This window comes from Carettochelys insculpta, chromosome 6 (assembly GCF_033958435.1).
Source record: "Carettochelys insculpta isolate YL-2023 chromosome 6, ASM3395843v1, whole genome shotgun sequence".
NCBI classification, from domain to species: domain Eukaryota; kingdom Metazoa; phylum Chordata; order Testudines; family Carettochelyidae; genus Carettochelys; species Carettochelys insculpta.
In genome coordinates this window covers 118,178,785-118,201,707 of record NC_134142.1, presented here as the reverse complement: position 1 = coordinate 118,201,707, position 22,923 = coordinate 118,178,785, and the positions used below count along the sequence as shown (strand labels likewise).

The window sequence follows — 22,923 nt, the reverse complement described above, 5'->3', positions numbered from 1 at the left end:
ATGGGCTGTGCCAGCTCCTTTCATCCCAAAGTATTCCTAGGATTTTAAATGAAGTTTGCCTGGAAGATGCTTCTTTTCTCCTGAGCAGAAATTAAATCAGAGGCAGCCCCCTTGGGCCCCTGTCATGATGATGCTTCCTAGAAGAGAACTGAACGTCAGCTGGTGCATGCGTTGTCCTTTCCAGAATGCCTACGTGTTTCTGGAGAGACAGTGGCAGCTCCCTGCCTGCGAGTGTAAGTCTCATAATGCCTTCTGTCATGCCACTAATGTACCATATGTGTCTGCAGAGCCTGTCTGGAAAGCCGATGTAAGTCTTCTCCCAGGAGTCACATAAAGTAATTCATTGTCCCGAACTGGGGTGTCCTCTTTGCAGCTCTTGAGTTTCAGTGGGGCTCAGCCTAGCACAAAACAGCCACTGAAAGGAAAAGTTTACCTAAGCTATGTGCTCTTCAGTCTTTCCTACCTCCTCTTCCACCTCCCCCCGCCCCCACCACCACCGTCCCCATCCCACAGCCCAGGCACAGGAGAATGGTGGCTCCCATTACCGCTCCCCCATCTTGCCTCACACAGCGCCCAGGGTTCCCGTGGAAAGTTAATGGACACCTCAGAATGCTTTTAGTCAAAATGCGTTTCCCAGCCAGGAGCCGCATGAAGATTGGGCCATTAGGATTCCTTTTTGGGAGAAGAGAAACAGGGACTTAAATAAACAGTGGCATAGAGGATGTTGGTGTGAAGGGTTGGAGTCTCAAACTGGTCCTACAGCAGGGGTGATAGATGGTTCGATCATACCACCCCCTCACCCACCCATCAAGTGAGGAATCCATGTAGCCCCAGGCATTGGGGCTAGTGTCCTCTTTGTTTTGCTTTTCCCAGGGTCCTCACTGTATCAGCTTCATCATCCCAAAGCTTTGAACTCACTCCTCAGATAAGCCCTGGGAGCTGAATTCTTGCAGCCTGTTATAAGCGGTTGAGTGATGAGATCTTCAGTGGGAGCAGGGACCAGTGCAATTCCAGACCTGGCCAGCAGGAGTCAGGGGAGCTAATCCAGTAATTGGACAAGCATCTGCTGCAGAGGTGGCAGCATTTCTGTGGTAAACCAGCCTACAGTCCCAGTCACAGAGCATTTGGTAGAATTCCTGGGGGGCTTTCAGGTGCTGTGTACCTGGAAAGTGATTCGTTCATCTGAACTGTTTGTGAAAGAGTATAACCTCTTTGATACTCATGCTCTGTACAGCACCTAGCAAATTGGAAGCCTCTTAGTAATATGGTAAATGCTTTTGTATCCGGCAGCCCTGGGACTGGGAGCTTTGCCTGATATTCAAGCATTCTGGAGCCTAGAGAGGTATACCTAGCAATGCAGAACACGAAAGAAAAACAAAATTAGATATTAAGAAACAAACAAAAATGTATGCAGAGTACTTTTATTTTGCAGATCTGAAGAAGTGGGTCTGTTCCATGAAAACTTATCATCTAATAAATTATATTGTTAGTCTTTAAAGTGCTGCAGGACTGCTTTTCTATTTTATTTACCACAGCAGTAGTATTGTACACTGTAAACTTGTACTGCATTTGCTGTATTTGTTTGTACAGTAGGGTCTCAACACTCATGAGAATTCCATGTTGGGAATTACAGTGAATGTTGAATTTTGCAAATATGGCAGCCCCTGGCTGCTGGCGCTCCTGCCTGGGGTCCGGGGGGAAGGAGATGCTCTGCCCACTCATGAATAATTGAATTTGCGAAACATAGGTTTGTGAATCGAGAGACACTGTATTGACTTTCACTTAACTGTACTTACGGAGACACATAACTAAAATTTACTTCTGGCTAAAGTGCCAGTTATTTGAGAGTTGCAGATGATAGAGTGTCAGATATGAAAGAAAGGTGGCCTTGTTAGTCTGTATTCTAACAAAACAAAACAGCAGAAATGTAGCACTTTAAAGAGTTAACGGTGATAATAGCTCAGTTATTTTCCATTCCAGCACTAGATGGCACTATAAATGAGGCATACACAGCTCCCTCAGGCACCTTGATTTCATGTTAAGGTGTGATACAGAATGATCCCTGTAGGCAGCTCATTATAAATTTCAGGAAGTTGTAAAGGAAGTCCTTTAACTCCATTTCTTTCACTCTGGAAATCCAGTGTCCAGCGTTACAGCCTCTCGTCCTGCGCCACCCTGATAACCACCACCATACCCACTTACTGTTTTTTTTTTTTTGACCCAACTCTTTAGTGCAGCACAGAGAATGGCTCCTGTTGCTGGCTCTCTGGGTGCCTGACCTTGGCAGACAGGCTGTGGGGTCTTGCACTTGCTCCTGGCAGGGTGCGGACAAAGTCACTCTGGGCTGTAGCCAGACTGGTGCTTAAAGAACACAGAGGAGATACAGGGAACCAAGCAGACTCCTTCCCTACTGGAGTCGGGAGAGCAGGACAGAGGGACAGTGAAGAGAATCAACCACTGATTCTATAGCAAAGGAAATTACCTTGTAGGCTGTACAGAGCATGGACTAAGTCCCAGATATGGGCACGAGAATGTGCAAAGTGCCCGAGCATCTGTACTGGGGCAGCCTGGATTTCTAATGCTCTGAAGGCAGCAGGTTGCCATTGAAGCCTTCACTCTGATCTCTTATGCATCTGCATTGCAACGCAATCTTTTGCTCTGTTTCACAATGTGCAGGCCCGAATCTCTGCTCCCCCTGCCCAGCATCAGTTGCAGCTAATCACGGGCCTTCAATCCTTGCTTTACAAGGGGTCAGTGGACCCCAAGCTCTATTCTTTGTGTGTTTGCAATTTGTGTAATTGTTTGAGACGCCTGGGTGCTTTTGTTCCATCCTCTCCGGTCAGGACTCTGCTCACATGGTTAGTTAATATCTGGTGTGTCATTCTGCTAAGGTCAGGCCTACTGTGGTTCACCCTGCTTGCTGTACCTAGGCTTCCTGCCCAGCCTCCAGATAACCAAATTATCTGGGGACTTGGAGGGCAGCAGGGCTTGTTTTGAACTTGGTTAATAAATCAGATTTCCCAGAAGGGAAGCTGCCGTTAGCAACGTGAAAGCCTTTTCTGAGTTAGTGAGGAGTCTGGGGCTGGGTGCTGCAGAGCCACCTCTGGCAGAGGGGGCATAGTTAGGAGCCAGCTGGTGCTTGTACACTCTACATCTAGGTGCAGCTGCAAAACAGATGATAGTGTTGTCTTCCCAATGGGACTAGGCTTCCCTACCAATGGGGCCAAAAATAGGTTTGAGAGAGTAATGTGGCAGGATTTTGCATCACTCCTTGTATGTTGCTAATGTAAACCATCTGGAAAAAATGCTAATGAGGCGTGGCTGTAAATTTCCAGTGCCTCATTAGCATACGGTCACAAGATTTGGAATCTGAAAGAAGCTCTTCCGGGCTCCAAAACAGCATGGAGAGGCACAGCACCCGGGGGATCTCCCTGAAGGAAATCCTCCTGAAAAGGAAGAAGGGGCATCTGGAAGGAAGATTTCCTTCTGGGAGATCCCCCAGGGGCCACGCCTCTACACGCTGTTTCGGAGTCAGGAAGAGCATCTTCTGGACTCTGAATCATGTGACCATGTGCTAAAGAGGTGCCAGAAATTTACATCTGTGCCTCATTAGCAGTTTTGGGCCGTTTATTAGCATGCCACTTTCGGAAAAAGTGGCAGGTGTAGAAACAGCCTTTGTTACCTGTTTACCTGTGTATGGATCCACACCTTGCCCCACTGCCTTGTGGGTTATCCTGGGAAGGAGAAAGGCTAGGGGAGTAAACCCTGACAGAAAATCCAGAGGGGAGTCCTAAGGCAGTTTTGTGCCAGCTTCTGGCGTTGACCTGGTAACTCCTGCAGCTGAGCTGGTACTAGACGTAGAGGTTATCCTCTCCTTTGGACTATATCAGTAAAGCCAAGAGGGGGACACTGGCGCCTGGGCAGCCCAGGGTCCCAAAAAAAATTGCCCAGGCTCGTGCCTGGAGAGGTACTCCAGCATCGCTTAACAGTGTTGAAGCAACACGGGAGGTAACAGATACCGGTTATAAGCTCTTGCTCGATTGGCATAGAGAACAAGCGTCAGGGGTTGCCTTCAATGGTGGGAGAGATCATCGCATCTCACTGGACAGTCACCGCCCACCTCAAGCTGGGCAGCCCCCAGCCAATAGGCTATTGTCCCACCACAGTTCACCTCCCTCACTGGGTGCGTGAGGCTTAAGGTTCCCAAACCTGACAAGTGACTGAAATTTGAGCACCAGGCAAACCAATAAGAAAATCAACAAGAAAAGGAAACCATCAAAGTTTTAAGCTTGCTTGCTGGAATGTGCGGACCATGCTGACCGGTTTGACTGAAGATCTTCAGGATATCAGCGACACCCCAAAGACCGCTGTCATCAATGAGGAACTGAAGAGGCTCCAAGTTGACATTGCTGCTCTGCAAGAGACACGACTTGCAGATTCGGGATCTCTAAAGGAAAAGGACTTCACCTTTTTCTGGCAGGGTAAAGCCCAAGATGAACCCAGGGAGCATGGTGTTGGCTTTGCCATCAGAAACACCCTTCTACAAATGGTGGAATTAGTCATGGGCGGATCAGAAAGACTCCTTCAGGTCATACTTCAAACTTGCACTGGTCCTGTCTGCCTGATCAGCGCTTATGCTCCAACCCTGTACACCACACCAGAAGTAAAAGACAAGTTCTATGACGTGCTTAGTGCTGCCATAGCGGAAATACCTGCTCGCGAACAATTGTACATTTTTGGGTGACTTCAATGCAAGAGTTGGAGCCGATCGTGACTCATGGCCTTCCTGCTTAGGCCACTTTGGTGTGAGAAAAATGAATGAAAATGGACAACGTCGTCTTGAACTTTGCACGTCCCACAATCTGTGCATCACAAACACATTTTTCCAAACCAAGCCACAGCACAGAGTGTCATGGAGACACCCACGATCAAAACACTGGCATCAACTAGACGTGGTTGTCACTAGACGTGATAACCTCAAAAACGTCCTTCTGACACGCAGCTGTCATAGTGCTGACTGCGATACAGATCACTCACTAGTTTGCTCCAAACTCAAGGTGAGACCCAAGAAGCTGTATCACTCTAAACCAACTGGAAGGCCCCGCATTGATGCCAGAAAGACAGTAAACTCAGAGAGAGCCGAAAAGTTCAGAGTGACCCTCGAGGAGAATCTGCGCAGCAGCCCTCGGGGTGCCAATGTGACATCCAGATGGCGGCATCTGAGGGATACAATTTACAACACGGCCTTGTCGGTGCTTGAAAGAAGAGCTAGAAACACAAATGACTGGTTTGAAGCTAACTCCGGTGAGATGATTCCAGCCATCAAAAAGAAGCGCGCTGCACTCCTGGAGTACAAACGCTCACCGAGCCAGAGTAGCCTGCAAGCACTCAGAGCAGCCAGAAAAACAGTACAGCAGACAGCCAGGCGCTGTGCCAACAACTACTGGCTTGAGCTATGCAGCAGCATCCGGACCAGTGCTGACTCTGGTAATCTCAGGGGAATGTACGAAGGTATCAAGAAGGCATTAGGACCCACCCAGAACAAGATGGCACCTCAGAAATCCAAATCTGGTGAAGTCATCACTGACAAAGCCAAACAGATAGAGCGCTGGGTCGAGCACTACTCCGAGCTGTACTCGTGCGAGAACATTGTGGCTGATACAGCCCTCAATGCCGTCAAGCTCCTACCAGTAATGGATGAACTGGATCAGGAACCAACTGTGGATGAACTGAAGAAAGCCATCGACAGCATTGCAGTAGGAAAGGCCTCAGGCCAGGATGGTATATCACCAGAGGTAATCACGTGTGCCATGGACACCCTCCTGGAACCCCTACATGAGCTACTGTGCCTGTGCTGGAGAGAGGGAGAGGTTCCACAGGATGTGCGCGACACTAACATTGTAACCTTGTATGAGAACAGAGGAGACAGAAGCGACTGCAACAATTACCGTGGAATCTCCCTCCTAAGCGTGACTGGTAAACTGTTCGCTCGTGTCATCCTCGGCAGACTCCAGAAGATTGCTGAGAGGGTATATCCTGAATCGCAGTGCGGATTCCATGCAGAGAGATCTACCGTCGACATGGTCTTCTCTCTAAGGCAGCTGCAGGAGAAATGCAGGGAGCAGAGGAAGCCACTCTATATTGCCTTTGTCGACCTGACCAAGGCCTTTGACTTGGTCAGCAGGGATGGACTGTTCAAACTGCTCCACAAGATAGGCTGTCCACCACAGTTACTCAAGATGATCCAGTCTTTCCACGAAGACATGAGAGGAACCATCCAATATGACGGCACATTATCGGATTTTTTCAGCATCAGGAGCGGCGTCAAACAAGGATGCGTCCTTGCTCCGATATTGTTCAGGATCTTCTTTGCACTCCTCCTGAAGCATGCCTTTGGATCTTCAACAGAGGGCATCTTTTTGCACACAAGAGCTGATGGGAAACTGTTTAATCTTGCAAGGCTGAAAGCTAAATCTAAGGTGTGGGAAGTCCTCATCAGAGATATGCTGTTTGCAGATGACGCTGCTGTAGTGTCACACACAGAAGACCAGCTTCAGAAACTGCTGGATCAGTTCTCCAAAGCATGCAAGGACTTTGGGTTTTCCATCAGCCTAAAGAAGACAAACGTACTTGGTCAGGACGTTGCTGAACCTCCATCAATCAGCACTGACAACTATACGTTAGAGGTCGTCCACAAGTTCGCTTACCTTGGGTCCACCATCACTGACACCCTGTCGTTGGAGACTGAGCTAAATAGGAGGATCGGAAAAGCAGCCACAACTCTGTCCAGACTCAGCAAGAGAGTGTGGAATAACATCAGGTTGTACACCCACACCAAAATGCAAGTCTACAGAGCCTGCATCCTCAGCACCCTCCTTTACGGCAGCAAGTCTTGGACCCTGTATGCCCGCCAGGAAAAGAGGCTGAACGCCTTCCACTTGCGCTGCCTCAGACGCATCCTTGGAATATCGTGGAAGGACAGATATTGACAACACCGCTGTCCTTGAGCAAGCTGGAATCCCAACCATGCACACCCTCCTCAGGCAGTGGTGGCTCCGCTGGATTGGCCACGTCCACAGGATGAATGATAGAAGGATCCCAAAAGACATCCTGTATGGCGAGCTAGCCTCTGGCAAAAGACCTCCTGGACGCCCCCAGTTGCACTACAAAGATGTTTTCAAGAGAGACCTCAGGGAGGTAGACATCGAGCCAGACAGCTGGGAGGAGCTGGCAGATGATCACAGTAGATGGAAGCAGGAACTACACAAGGGCCTTCAGAAGGGTCAGATGAGGATCAGACAGCTAGCAGAGGAGAAGCGAGACCACAAAAAGCACAGTAAGGACCTGCCAGACGCCCATTACACATGCAACAGATACAGCAAGTACTGTCACTCTCGTGTGGGCCTTCACAGTCACAGTCGGAGCTGCAAATGATCCCAAATGGAACTACGAAGGGCGCGATCCATAGCTACATAGACTGAAGGATGCTACTACTGAGCCACACCTGTCAGCCAAGCAGACATCAAAGACTGACTGCTCAACACAGCTTGGGAAAAACAAAGCTGGATGGGAGCCTCTGGAAACCAGCTAGAGCTAGCGCTGTGCCAGCCAGTGTGTTGGGAGAGAACTTCCTAGTACCAGCCGGAGGATGAAGAATTGGCGTGTCTAAAAAGGAGGCCCTCCCACCAGGCTGGTATTGGGGATCACTGACCGCCCTGGAGTAGAGCGTCCTGTTTCCCTCCCCGACACCTCCCACAGACTGCAAGTGCATAGAGTGTAATATCTCCCAGCGACTCATGGGGCTGCAGCACCTGTTAAGTTGGCACCTTCAGACTCTGAAAACACACTTGGAGAGGAATTCTCAGTATCAAGGCTAGAGAATAAAACGCTCACCCCCAACACCCTTCCCAGCAAGGTGAGCTTGGTGCACTGATGGCCCAGAAGAGTCTCTGGAGCCTGTGGAGGAGAAAAGAAATCCCTCTGAGCAGGTGCTAGATTGGACCGTTGGGGCATCTTCAGGAGTTGATCTTGAGTTGAAGAGCTCTGAGGAGGCCTCAGAGCTGTGCCGGGGGTGATAATGTCCCCTAGATACCACTGGGTGAAGCTGTAACCATGATGGATTCTCCTTGCGTAGCAAGAGTGAGTGGAAATGCAGATTTCTGTGCATTTAGATCTGGGACTGTTACTTTCCAATCATTACTGGAGCCCATTAACACCTTTTTTGCCATTACTGGAGCCCATTAACACCCTCAGCCCTATGGGCTTGATTCAGGCACACGTTGCCAGCTTTGAACCAGAAAGTGCAGCTGCCAGACTGCCAAAGGAAGGCTTCTTAATTAGAGGTGAGGACAGCTCAATGAGTGACACCGGTTTGAAGGAGCAGAATGAGCTAGTAAATGGCTGGATCCTCAGGCTGGATCCAGATTAAAAGGGCAAAGGCCATTTGGCACAGGGCTTGTTCAGCCAGTAGTGAGAAGAGCCAGCTGCTCAGAGCTGAAGCAGCCTCAAGCCTGTTCCATGGCTGCACAAGACTGTGTGGAGAAGGAGACGTTCCTCCCATATCCTCTTCTCAGTGCCTGGGTGAGGAGTTAGTCCATCGTTGGAAGAGGAGTCCTAGGGTAGTGTGAAGAAAAAGAGGGAAATCCCTGGGGCTGGGGTGGGAGAGAAGTGGAATGTCCCCCTGGCCAGCAAGGGATGCTTGTTCAGGTTCATTCCTGAACTTGTCATTCTACATCCCCCAGCGTTCGCTGCATTCTAGCTCCATTTGAGGCGTACCAGCAGGAAGAGTGATATTTCTCTCAGTTACTTATGTAGTCTGTGTTGCCCTCACATCTGAGCACCTCAGTCTTTAATATATGTAGCAGCCCTGTGAGGTAGGGTAGTGCTGATAGCTCATTTCTGATGGGGAACTGCAGCACAGAGAGGCTATCAGACTCCCCCCTGCCCTGTCACACAGGAACTCTGGCAGGGCAACAAAGCCAGGTCTTTGACTAGCCTCTGCCCCGGCGCAGCTCTTCCATTTATTTGTGTATTTTAGAGAAGCGCTGGAGCACAGCACCAACTGTGCCACAGTTCACCGGGAGCTGTGCAAAGGTCCCTTGCCCCTGTTGCTAATGAACCAGGCCCTGTCCCGCTGCTCCAAGTGGAGGAGAGTTTGTTACCCGACCTCTTTCTGTTTCCAGTTGCTGGTTCTGCTGATGCGCTAGTGTCGAGTTCTGCCGGCTGCGTTCCACTGTGGCTGGTCCCCTGCAAGGGGTGTGAAGGAGACGGAAAGGCTCGCTGAATGCTCTCCCAGCATCAAGAGGGCCAACATACTAGACCAGCGGTTCCCAACCTATTCCAGATTGGGGGGGCTCATTTTGACAATTCAGGAAGACTTGGTGACCCAAGGCAGTTCAAAACTGGGGTGGGGGAGTGGGGAGAGCAGAGCCATAACTAGCTAATTTTATGTCTGAGGCAAGAATGTAAAATGGTGCCCCTTATGTTTATATATTCATAATAGTTATTTCATAGAAAAGGGGAAATATATGAATAAAATAACACTGCATTTACTATGGTTAATCAGAGTTGTGGTGGTGGAAAGACACATCCCCAAACTGCTCCCCTTGGCTTAAACCTCACAATCAGGGGTTGGGGAGTCACGCTCAGGGCCTAGAGGGGGCTAGGGGAGTCACACTGAGGGGCTAGGAGTCACTCAGGGGCTGCAGGGGGCTAGGGGAGTCACACTCAGTCTGGAGGGGGTGAGGGGAGTCACACTCAAGGGCCAGGATCAAAACAAAAAGCAGTCAAGTAGCACTTTAAAGACTAGCAAAATGGTTTATTAGGTGAGCTTTCGTGGGACAGACCCACTTCTTCAGACCATAGCCAGACCAGGACAGACTCAATATTTAAGGCACAGAGAATCAAAAACAGTAAGCAAGGAGGACAAATCAAGGGCCAGGAGCCATTCAGGGGCTGCAGGGGGCTAGGGGAGTCACACAGGCTGGGAGTCACTCAGGTGTTGAAGGGGTGGCTCACTCGGGCTAGGAGTCACTCATAGGCTAGAGGGAGCTGGAGGAAACACAGGGACACCCCCACAACTGGAAGCCAGCTGGGGTCACAGAGCCCTGGCCAGCAGTGCCAGCTGTGGGAACCCTGCTGGGGTCTGCAGGGACCCCATGTCCTGCAGAGGCTGGAAGGCAGGGAGCTGATCAGTTCTGCCTGCCCTCCTTTCCAACCTTGGACTCAGGCCCCCACCTTACCTGAGCTGGGCGCTGCTCCTCAGGTATGCAGTTCTCTGCCCTGCAACTGAAATGGTTCTCAGTAAAATTGATTGGTTTAAGTGCCTGACGGCCATTAATCCAATTAAGAGTTAAGAACCACTTCAGGAGTGTGAATGGCTTCTTAAGAGCCACCTGTGGAGCTGCCCATGTTTGGGTTCTGACCCATAGGTTGGGAAACCCTGTACTAGACTCTTCCCTTTGACCCATCTCTCTCCTTCTAGGTTGCTGTCATCCATCCAGCTCCTCATCATCAGCCTTCCTCTCTGACTTTGATTCCTGGCTCTCTTTTTCTCTCTCACCCTCATCCTTAGGGACTTCAGCTTGCATGTTGATCCCTGTAATCCCCTCAACTGCACATCTCGTCCCCTTCACCTCTTCCTTTCTGATGCAGTCTTGGTTCCCCTCTCCCTCTCTTCACCAGGGCTAGTAGCAGAGAGGTAGCCGTGGTAGTCTGTATCTTAACAAAACAAAAAAGCAGCCCTGTAGCGCTTTAGAGACTAACTCAGTAATTTATCAGGTGATGAGCTTTCCAGGGGCAGACCCACTTCTTTAGATCTGGAGATAGTGCTGGACTGGAGAAGGCTGTTCGCTTGACTTGGTCTTTGGCCTCCCAATATGGTATGATATGGACTTGGCAGAACTCCGGGGGAGTCTGCTTTTAAAATTGGGATCACATCACTGTTTATTTTTCAACCTATTTTCAAGTATTGATTTTTAAGTTTTCACAGTTGTGGGATTTGCTGGGGTCTGTGTCAGACAACAATTAATTGATGAGAATTGACATTGAGATTCTAACAGGTAAAGCTTCATCAACCATTGCAACATGTCATGTTGGCAGTTTGTGTTATAACTATAGAGAATAAATATCCTTAAATCGATAATCCTGGTTTTCCTACTCCTTTGCCTGCCCCTCTGTAAAAAGCTTCATTCAAAAGAACGAATTCTGAATTTGGCAAATTCACAAACAGCATTTTTCATATTTCCCGGTCGGTACATTTCAGTCATTATGGATGGAAATTGACTGCCCTTGGTTTGTGTGTGGGTGGAGAAACTGACGTTTCTTGACATATACCAATAAAAATTGATCCTGGCCAAGCCTATTTATAGTAAAACTGCCGTGGTGGCAACCATCACCTGTAGCAGCACCCTCCCTGTGGCAGCTCTCTAACCCTAATCCCTGGGGAGGCTTGAGTAGGGGGCAGGGCTGGAGAGCAAGCCTGCCCCCCACTAACCCCACAGTCACAGCACATACTCTGGGTACTGCAGCTGGGTGCATGGGGGTCACAGTGCCACTCAGGTTTTACCCAGTTGCTCCTTTCTCACTCTCATCCTCCCTTGATTCTTTAGGCCCTCTCTCTCATCCCGAGGTCCACCCCCACTTCCCCAGCCCTGGTTCACCCCCAGCATGCTTCTCCTCTGCTCCAGCTCTCATGCTGTGGAGCATCTTTGGCAGTCCCATGATGACCACCTTGACTTTCTCCACCATAAATTTATGCTCTCCTCTCTCAGTTCTGCCAGAATCCTAGATATACAACTGTACTCGGACTTCATCGAATCCCAGGTCCTCCATTCCCATCTGCCTTTTTGGTCACCTCTGACTCACACCTCCAAATCTTCTGCCTCTATTTCTTTCTCTGCACTGGATCTTACCCAGCGGGGTCATTGCACCAGAACAGGCAGGTGGGGAGGCCCTAGTGTGATTAACTGGGCAGAAATGGCATTAGTTGTTTGGCATTTTTCCTGCATTCTGTTGGATGGGGATTCCGGGCAGGAAGCTGGAAATGCATTGCTGAGCAACAAGTGGGATGTAGCAGAATAATCAGCAGAGGATGCTGTGTTTTATTGTTTGGGTGAACGATACCCTGAAAGATGTGAGGCTTTAAATTGTCCTGGCCAGAGGCCTCAGTCGTGAAAAGAAGCAGTCCACTGCAGGGCAGGGGTGACTGTGAGCAGGGAGTGCAGATGAGAACCTCCATCATTCTGAGCTATGAGAAGGCATGTTTACTGGTGATTCACTCTTCAACATTTGCTCTCTGCCTTGACAAATGTAATCTTGCCCAGCTCCTCTTTATTCAGAATGCTCCTGCAAGCATAGCTTTGCTTTGACCAGTATCAGAGAGGTAGCCGTATTAGTCTGTATCCACAAAAACAGTGAGAGGTCCTGTGGCACCTTATAGACTAAAAAAATGTATTGGAGCTTAAGCTTTCGTGGATAAAGATCCACTTCATCAGATGCATCTGACAACTCTGGTCTTTACCCATGAAAGCTCACACTCCCATAAATCTGCTAGTCTATAAGGTGCCACAGGACTTCTTGTCCTTTTTGCTTTGACCACGTCTTCTCGCTCTTGGAATCCTTCCATTGTCTCCCCCTTCTCTGTAACTTCACACGTAAGCTATTTGTCCTCCGTGATCACAAGATACCAGCTGTCACTTCTGATCAGTCCATGATTCCAGCCTCCATCACCCACTTGGAGAATTTCCAAAAAGCGCTTCGGTGCTCTTCTAAGGCTGCCCCTCATGCTTGAGAGATTCTCCTCCTCATCATCCACAGAGCTGCCCCATTTTCCTACTTTAGATCCTTCCTTAAAACTCCTCTTTGCCAGGATGCCTCAATAGTTTGACAACACCTACCCTAGTATGCAAAGACATTGTCTCCTTGTTCACTTGGACTCCTTCACCTCTCTGTACCCTCCTGTTCTTCCTTGTCTTAGAGCATGAGCTCTTTGGGATGGGGGACGTGTGGCTTCTGTCCAGGGTTTGTAGCGTGCCCAGTGCAGTGGGGTCTGGGTTCATGACTGGGCTCCTCTGATAACATAAATACTTCTTCCCTCTGTCATCAGGAGCTACAGGGCCAGTATGCTCTGGGTTAGTCTTTAACAAGTCAGATTAATCCCTATTGTAACTCCATTGCCTGCCGTGTAGTCCAGACCACAAAAGTATATGTCCCTTGGTGTATTCGCTTTTCTTTATGCCCTTCCCCGACCTGTGCTTTTCCCTCTGGAATCCAGAAGTTGGCAAGCCAGCCTTCTGCAGGGGAGAGCGACAGTGCGTGTAGGGGACTCATCATTCCTCCCAACCCACCTGGCTTGCATTGCCGCTGCAATTATGAAATTCCAGCCACTTTTAACAAGGCTAAGCAGCTGCCCTTTGTGGCTAAAAGTTTCCCAGTCATTTGTTCAGGATAGCTTGTTTGTTTGCATGTTTTGTGATGTGAAGCGGGTTGCGATAGGGGAGGCATAGCTCAGTGGTTTGAGCGTTGGCTTGCTAAACCCAGCATTGTGAGCTCCGTTCTTGTCGGGGTGGTGCTTGATCCTACCAAGAAGGCAGGAGACTGGACCTGATGACTTCTGAAGGTCCCTTCCAGTTCTATGCAATAGGTATATCTCCATAAGATGTTTCTGTGCACAGCATTTTGGTGTCTTTTTGGTAGAGAGCTAGGACGGTGCAGGTAAGTAGGGTGCAGAAGGAAGGATGAGTTGATTATAGGGATGGATTAAGGTAAAATCCCCAGATGCAGGTATCAGACTGGAAGGGGTTATGATCCACAAAACTTGGATGCAGGCACATGGAGCTGAAGGCTGCTACTAGAGAGCTTTAGGAACCAGTGCTGAGGATGGAGAGCAGGAACAAACCATGGGAATGTAAAGGGTCGCAGTCCAGAGCTGACTTCCATTCCTGCTTCCTCCCCGATCACTGATTCTTATTGCTGTATCCGGCTCCTCTGACTCTTAGATAGAAAGCGGCTGTTGCCTGCCCCTCAGTGCTGGCTGCAGATATGCACTAGAAGGATTATCTGAATGTGCGTGTCGAAATGAATGAGTCAATCGTTATCCATGAAAATTTGGATCTTCCAGGATGCAGTTGGCAGGATCTTTCATGATCTCATTCCAACATAGGTGTCTCCTAACCTAGTCTGTAATGGCCAGATGCACGTGCATTTTGACGTAGCTATGCATATGTACCTGTGCACGCTGCTTGGAGATGATACTCAAAGCCTCTTGAGTATCTGCACGTGCCCAAGGGCTCATGGCCATGCAAGTACAGCTAGCCAAAGCATCACCATTGCAGAACTTCAAGAGCAGGCCAGAGAAGCACTGCCTTGGCAAGATCTTCTGAATCATGTGGGGTGACTGGTGTACCAACACCATTTTGAGCGCTGAGCTATGTAGCTCTGCTCTGAGGATGGTGCAGGAAGTAGGCCTCTTGTATTTGTTGCTAAATTGTGTTGTATGTGGAACACAGAGCTAACAACAATAAGAAGTTGCACTTGGTGATGGTGCCCTGGTAGAGTGCGTGTGCTGTTTCCACATCAGGACAAGAGTTTCCAGGGCTGAAAGGGAAAAACCCTTTACGCTTCCTCTCAGTGTGGAGAGGGTAGGTGGCAGGGGTATCTGTGGACCATACCAGCAATACTCCTGGGCTCCAGGGTCCATGGAGGAGCTCCCAATTTATATCCCTGGTAGTTTGTGGGAAACAGGTCAGCCCACTTCACAGCCTTGGAAGCAGAAATCATCTCTTTGTCCACAGAGCTGGCACTGCACCGGTCATGACAAATTTGGTCCCTTCTGTGCTCTGCCAATGTACCTTAGCCCTCATATGGAGTCACTTGAGGCTGGGTGTTATGTGGATGGTGGCCGCAGTAGGAATGGGATGAGACCTCACCCTCTTGCTCTGTTTGGTTCTTAGGCCTCTAAATAGACATCAGATGGTGCCAGCTTCAGTCATGAGGCTTCTGTACTGGATTTGAGCTGTAATCCTAGAGGTGAAAATGTTTATATCCTCTTGCCAGCCCCTGGAGCTCACATTCCCTCCGTAGCTTTACAGGCTAAGGTACCCTGCAGGAAGAACGCAAGTCTGCTCTGGGTTACCTCGTTGAAGTTAATTTAATGGGAGTTTCACCCATATACCTGAGGACAGCACAGACTTTGGGGTGATTTTTGAAAGGTGACTTCTGTGTGAGTGTGTCTACACTGCTGGAGGGGAGGGGGAGGCAGGTTAGGGTGGTGATTGGCAGCTCAGGTGGGTTGGCTCTCTTTATCTCAGCTTGAGCTAGCATGTTAGAGAAGTGAGGACGCTGCTGCTCAGGTAGTGGCTCGGATTAGCCCCCTGAGCGTGAGTTGAGGGGGCCAGGCACACTTGAACTTGGGCAGCTAGCCCAAGCTGAGCTAGAATGTCTACCTGTACTGGGAATCACACCTCCCAGCCGCGGTGCAGACATAACTTGCTGTGCTCAGGGCTATGTACATTTTTTCCCTGTTCACTCAGCTACCCATTAGATTGGGGCTGTATGAAAATGGGGGTCCTTCCTTGCTGGACTTTAGAAAGTCTGATGAGCCCCTCCAGGGAGAGGTCAACATCTCTGTTCCACAGATGTGTTTACCTTGGTCTAGCAGGCAAAATGAAGAGAATTGACTCCTTTGTTTTTCCACTCCTCTCACTCACCAATCCTCTTTCCTGCCATAAAGAACATTCTTATCAAGATTGCGTATTAAGTTAGGGGATATTGCTTTGCAAATCAGGTTTTACTCTATCCCCTCTACTCCCAGGAGCTTGTTAAGCAGCAAAGCATCTGCATGTGACCTTAACCTGTTCTTCCCGGGTCAATTCTTTCTCCTGGAATGTTGTAGCTGGTAGCAGTTGTATCACCCCACACTGAGGGGCAGGCTGGCTGTGTACAAACATTTGCTCTTAGTAAGGGACTGTTGGGTTAGGGCAAGGGATGACACTAGGGAGAACAGCAGTTCCAATCCCAGTTTAGCTACTAATATACAGCTGCATGACTGTGGGCAACCTTGCAGTCTTAATAGACATACATGCACAACCATATAAGGGCCTCTGTGCTGGATACTGAGTCAGAACCAAGAGTCTGTGCCATCTGCTGAACTGCCAGCTCCTGTGTTTTCCAAAGATGTCTGTCATCCAAGTAATGACTAACCCTAGCATCACTAGGTTTGCAAGATCAGATGGTCTGGAGTGAGAAATGAGTGGTCCTGTGGGTAATGCAGAGAGGATGTGGAATCAATAAATCTGCATTTTCCTTCCAGCCTACTACACTCTTTCCTGGGTGACCTTCAGCAAGTTCCTTAGCTTTCTGTGCTTTGGTTTTCTTACCTGCAAAGTAGAGACAGTAATACTTCCAGACCTCCCACCATGGGGTGAGAGTCTCTGAGCCTGTGATGGGTATGTTATATCAAATATGATCATTTCACTGTCATCTGGGCCTCCCCATGCTCTTGGTGTTTTATCAACCCTATTGTATCTCATCCTATTGTAAAGTCTTCAGGCATGGGGCAATTTTCCTACCTGTGTATACAATATCTAGCACAAAGCAACCCAGTATATCTCAATGTGCTTTATTTCAGTGCGCTTTACAAAGGAAGTCAGTATCGTTAGTCCATTCTTACAGAAGAGGAAACTGAGGCATGGTGCATTGACTTGCCCTGGTCACACAAGGCAGTGATACAGCTGGGATCAACACCCAAGTCTTCTCTCCCCCTGACAAGTCTAGTGGATCCTTCTCTATCCTATACAGCTGAGCTGGGGTGGGAGTCAGTGGGAGGGCTTCTGGCTGTGACTGACACAGCTGGGTGGGAACGCAGGATTATATTAGCAAGGGTTTTTTCCCATAAGGATGGAATTGCATTATCTCAAATAATCTGGTTGAGGCTACGCTACGTTCAAGTGCTTGGAAGGGATTAATGTGCTTTTGTTTCTGTGGTGGGCCCACATGTGTAGAATTTTAAACCGATTTTGAGTGCCAGGAAGAGGGAAAGTGAAATTACAAGACTAAAAATGGTAGCTGGCCAGCAACAGTAATTCCCCAGGATTGTCCTTCCTGTCCATTCCCCCCCGCCCCACCAAAGATTTGGACAGACTCTAAAGGAGGCAGACTTTGCAAAGTAGGTCAGGTTGTCCCGCAAGGTACAGAGGAGCGATTTGTGTTATTGTGCTCCTGGGAACCAACAGATGCAAGTTTGTTTCAGATCCAGACAGAGAGGGGCAGACTAAGAACAGATGTAATGCTACAGAGCAGGGTTTTCCAAACTTTATGTAGCTGGAACCCATTTTTTTTCAGTACTTTTTTTTGCAGCCCCAAAATATAAATGCATTATAAAAAAAAAAAAAAAAAGAATAAACGTTCACTGTTTGTTTATTCACAATAATAATAATATAAACCTTGACATAAAATACTTAAGTGACTAACTTATTGTTATTACCTTAATTAAGTGGGAAAATACGAAATGTACCAAATTAATGGGATCGTGCATGATAATCTGTATATTTCCTAAGGACCAGTATTTTTTTCCCATGGACTGGTATTGGGCCGTTGACCACACTTTGGGAAATGCTGTTGTAGAGCATAAGACAGCTCCTTCACAAAGTTTCCAGCATGACTGCAGCCTTTGAATGGGAGGAGAGGACCCTCAGTCTGGCTAAAATGCAAAACAGTGGCAATCACTGCAGAACTTGCAGCAATATATCATTATAGCATCACATAATGCACTTAGCCTGCCACCAAACATTACCTTTCAAGGACCGTAAAGGTTCAGTGTCAGGTTAGAAATCTTGGGCAAGATTGTCTGCAGTGAAAGCTATTTTGTGGGGAGGGAGCACAAAGGAGTTGGAAAGGTGTCCCTCATTCGAGGCCTGGTTCTGTGTAGCCCCAATATAGATCAGAGCAGACAGGTACGATAGGCTGCTCTAGGCAGTTATGACCTCCAAGATAACTGCATGTGCCTACTGCATGTGCTTCCTCTCCCCGCATCCTAGCAGACCCCCTGTGCTGAGGACCATAAGGAGTTGCTGCCAGGATGCAGAAGATGTATGTGTCAGAGTAGTCCGTGGCACCATCACCCAACTACCATCTGTTGGACAAGTGTTTCAGTGTTAGCCTGGTAGCCTTCCTTTAAACAAGCAATGAAGCAATAAACTGCTAAGCGTTAAAAACAGATTTCACCCTAACTGGCAGGGCAGCCAAACTTTGGCCTGTATCACATAGTTTTCTGAATTAGCTGGGGGCTAAAGTGAGCTGTAACATGCAAATGGACAGTTGCCCCACTGAAGTCACATAATGTTCCTGGTAGGTCAGGGCAACTGTTAGTTGCACAGACACCGAGATAACCTTCAGACTGCTGCAATCAGTGGTGCCACATTATTACAGGTCTGTAGGGGAAAGGGGAATCTGGGATCAGAAAGGGAGGGCAAGGAAGATCAGCCATGCAGTGTGAGGGAGAGCAAGGATGGTCTCTCGCTCCATGCCCAGGACCTCTCCACACTGGAAAAGGCTCACATTCTACCACACATGACACCAGGATTCCCTTCTTTTTCCTACTCCTTAACACCCGCCCCCATAGAAAAAGAATGCTTTTGTGAAAACCATGATATTGTTTATGGGTTACATGGATTGGGGTGCACCTGGCGGTACTTTCATAAAGGTCAAGCGCACATCATTTTTGGGGGTGAAACTATTAACAATAGTTAAATGCAGCAGAATCATGTGGCTGTCTGCTCATTCATAAAGCTATTTTTCAAAGCCTCCCTGATTGCTGTTGTTTCTGCATGTGCATTGATGAATGCCTTTGTGTCTGGCTGTGTATAAGCCCTGCTCCTGACATCTGCAACCCAGGCTGGCATGAAATTATCCTCCTTTGATCTGCATATATTACGGAGAATACAGCACACGACATCCATGGTGGGGGATGTTGGTATGGAAAAGGTCCAAATGTGTCAAAAGGCACCTGATTCTGGCTTTCAAATGGCCAAAGGCACATTCCACCATCATTCTGCACTTGCTTAACCTGTAGCTGAAGCGCTCCTAATTGTGGTCCAGGGTGTCTGTGTATATGGCTTCATGAGACAAGGGCACAGAGGATAAGCAGAGCTGCCCAGTATCACTATGGGCATCTCCATGGTGCCAATCTTGATTTTCTGGTCTGGGAAGAAAGACCCATCCAGGAGCTTTCTGTACAGACCTGAATTTCTAAAAATGTGCACATTGTGCACCTTTCCTGACCATCCCACGTAGATGTTCGTGAAATGACCTTTGTATCCACTGACTCCTGCAACACCATGGAGGAGTACCCCTTGTTTATGTATTCTGAGGCTACAGATGGGGATGTATGTTCCATCTATTGCGCCACTGTAGTTAGGAAACCTCCTGGCAGCAAGCTGTCCACTATGTGCTGGGTATTTCCCAGAGTCATGGTCTTCTGCATCAGACAGTGACAGATGACATTGGATACCTCCCTCACCATGGCACCCACTGTAGATCTGTCCATCCTCAAATTGATTTCCTGCTGACTGGTAGCTGTTAGATGTTTCAGATTTCCACAGCGCAATTGCCACTCGCTTGTGAACTGTCAAAGCAGGTCTCATTCTGGTATCGCTGTGCTTCAGGGCAGGGGACAGCAAATCACAAAGTTCCATGAAAGTGGTTTTGTGCATGTGGACGTTCTGCAGCCACTGCTGATTGTCCCAGACTGTCAAACTGATTTGGTTCCACCACTGTGTGCTGGTTTCACGTCTCCAGAAACAGCTCTTCACTGCAAGCAATGCACCCTGCAGCTCTGCATTCCTGGTCTCCAGTTCTTCAGTTTCATCATCCGAATCATCCTCTTTCTCCTCAGCCAACTCATCCTCCCCACTGACTCTGTCTAAATAAATACTCCGTGACACTTCAGGAATTGGCCATAACACACTGTTCAATGGTTATAAGCTGTTGAGGATCCATGAGAGTGCTGAGCAGTGGCATGAGCCAGGAGCAGGCTTTGAGAAAAATTGCCTGAAAAGTGGTGTGAAATCACTTGTGTCAGCTGTTTGTTTTCCAGCAAGGGTGGAGGTGGGTGCTTTGCACTCTGGGATGATGACATCAGACACCCCCAAGCACTCCCAGTGCTTTTTCTTTCCTATGAGACACTGGCACAAAAACCCAGAATGCAACAGGGTGATAGGCACTGTAGGATAAGTATCCATAATGCATTGCTCATGCAGTTAACAATAGGTGAGGCAACTGAGACACACCAAGTTAACTTTCTGAACATTTGTGGAAAGTCAAATTCAACTTTATAAAATCTAGCATTAAAAAGTTGACAAATTTCATTTCATTTCATAGTGCAGACATAGACATAGAGAAATAAAGATAGCGGCTGAGCGGTGTAGCACTGGATACATTCACTTGTCTTGTCACGACTAAGGGTCTGATCTACTGTCCAATGAAGTGTATGGAAAAATACCTGACTGAGTGTTGGATCTGCCCCATAAGATACTGATTCTGCCATCCTTTCTCATGCTGAGTAATACAGTATTTTGAAAGTAGACCCGCTGGATCATACCTGGGCACAGCATGTAAAAAGGCATAAAGATGAGCGACAAAAGGAAATGGAGAGGATATTGAGACAGGAAACCCCGGCAAAGTAGATGGTGCCTGGTAAGTGGTTGAGTGAGGTCATCCAGTGGTAGGCACAAGGGGCTACAAACAATTCCCTGAGGGACTCTTAACAGACAGGTGGAGCAGAGTGGAGAAACTGCAAAAGGAGAGTCTGAAAAAGAAGGCAGAAAGGTCACCTGGAGAGCTACTGAGGATGTGTCTGGTCACTGGAGACTTAATGAAGGTATGTACAGACTCCCAAGAACAGTATGTTGTTCATGGCCTCTGGAGCAAATGTTCGCGGTTGTGGGAGAACTTTGGCAGGTTCATGAGCATATGCAGAACTTGCTATGAATGCTCCTTTAAGACTTCCTGCTTGCAGTTCTATTTATAGTCCCCAATTGTAAGCATTCTTCTAGCAGGAGAGACGCATGGTCACGTGATTCAAAGGTAGCCGCCTTCTGTCCTCAGCTCCTCTGGCTCAACGTGTTAATCTCCCTGTCTAATCACCTTAGGAAGTCACCCTGAGAATTCAATGGAAATATCAGTCACTCTTTAACCCAGTTTGTTATCTCTTTCCACTGCAAAATCAGAGAGACCCCTCCAGTTCTCCTAATGACCTCCAGGTTACCAGGCCAAGTGATGTATTAGTGCTGAAAGCCATCTGGGAAAGTGGTAAGAATTAAGCTTTGTCCAATTCCCAATGAAGTCACTGACAAGACAGTAGCAGCAACAGCTGAGGTTGACTTAATTGAGGGTTAGAGCAGGTAATAAGTAAATCTAGTCTTTCACACCAGTGGTGCTACCACTAGAAGGTCAGGAGTGCTGCTAGATGGGTCTGAAGTATATTAGCAGCGTTGTGTGGGAAGCCTTGCTTTTTGCCTAAACAGTCCTTTGCTTCCATGAACACTGATGCCAGATCTAACCTATATACACAGTTGCACTGAAATCTGTGGAGTTACCTGCATGGATCTAGAAGGGATGCAGTACTGCCGTGCTGCTCAGCTTTCTCTTTTGTTCTCCATCACTTATTGGCCAATGGCATGTGTGCATTTAAAGAAGAATGGTTCAACCACTTGGAGTGGGGAGATATGCAAGCATTTTCTGCCCTGGCCAGCAAAACTGTCCATTTCTGGTTGTACGCTTAATTTGACTTCTCTGTTGCTATGGGCTTTGGAAATTACCTTAACATTTTGTGTAAAGATTAAAGTTCAGTAGGGGGTTATTAAAGCAGAGGTCTTCCAGCCTCTTCTGGCATTACATAACTTCTCTTTGGCTGTGTCTACACTATCCCGAAACTTCGAAATGGCCATGTAAATGGCCATTTCGAAGTTTACTAATGAAGCGCTGAAATACATATTCAGCGCCTCATTAGCATGTGGGTGGCTGCGGCACTTCGAAATTGACGCGGCTCACTGCCACGCGGCTCGTCCTGATAGGGCTCCTTTTCGAAAGGACCCCACCTACTCTGACGTCCCCTTATTTCCATCTGCTCATAGGAATAAGGGGACTTAAAGTAGGTGGGGGCCTTTCGAAAAGGAGCCCCATCTGGGCGAGCCGCGTCAATTTCGAAGTGCCGCGGCTGCCCGCATGCTAATGAGGCGCTGAATATGTATTTCAGCGCTTCATTAGTAAACTTCAAAATGGCCATTTACATGGCCATTTCGAAGTTTGGGGCTAGTGTAGACATAGCCTTTGCGTTCAAAATGGCTGTTGTCATTACGTGGCTTAAAAATAACAATAGTAGCTAAAAAGCTGTATGCTAAATAAAACAACCTTAGAGTTTAGTTCTCGTGAGAACTGATTCTTCCTTTTACATTAGCAGAAGCTGTATATTGACTACATTAGCTGAGCCTGAAACCAGTCTTGAGAGTGATGCAAGGGTGCTCCTCTTCACATTTAACTCTGGAGTTGAGCAGAGCCTTTTCTATACTGAAGAAAGCGTTAAGATGCTGTGGAGATCTCTACCAGAATTTGTAGCATAATAGAAGATGAAACTGTCTGAAAAATCCACCCCAGATATTACATTAGTTGTGTGTTAGTATAGAGCTTCAAATATTTTATCAATGTTGTGTAGATGCAGTAAACTCTTTCATATCTCACAGCACGGAGACCAGGAGATTGCCGGAAATTCAAATATTCTGGATACTAGAAAGGTATACCTAGCAATGTAGAACACTAAAGAAAACAAGATCAGCTATTAAGAAACAAACAAAAATGTATGCAGAGTACTTTATTAACCAACGAGTGGTATTGTACACTGCAAATGTACACTATTTTTGCTGTATTTAC

The 22,923-nt window shown here is 47.9% G+C and overlaps 2 protein-coding genes across 8 annotated transcripts in view; one reads left to right on the top strand and one right to left on the bottom strand.

Moving 5' to 3' along the window:
• The window catches only part of LOC142014834 (uncharacterized), a 30,824-nt gene extending 12,029 nt beyond the window's left edge, over positions 1-18,795 (top strand). For 3 of the 7 annotated variants that reach the window (XM_074998012.1, XM_074998011.1, XM_074998010.1), the window contains one exon: positions 89-3,286. The gene's annotated coding sequence lies outside the window, so the exon portion shown is untranslated. Of the gene's footprint in view, positions 1-88; positions 3,287-16,627 lie in introns of those variants that run through there. The other 4 variants (XM_074998017.1, XM_074998016.1, XM_074998014.1 and 1 more) reach the window with 3 other exon arrangements.
• A 219-nt stretch (positions 18,796-19,014) lies between these two features.
• LOC142014830 (acyl-CoA 6-desaturase-like) overlaps positions 19,015-22,923 on the bottom strand; it is a 45,215-nt gene continuing 41,306 nt past the window's right edge. Inside the window, exon 13 of the mRNA XM_074998004.1 lies at positions 19,015-21,155. The gene's annotated coding sequence lies outside the window, so the exon portion shown is untranslated. The remainder of the gene's footprint in view (positions 21,156-22,923) is intronic.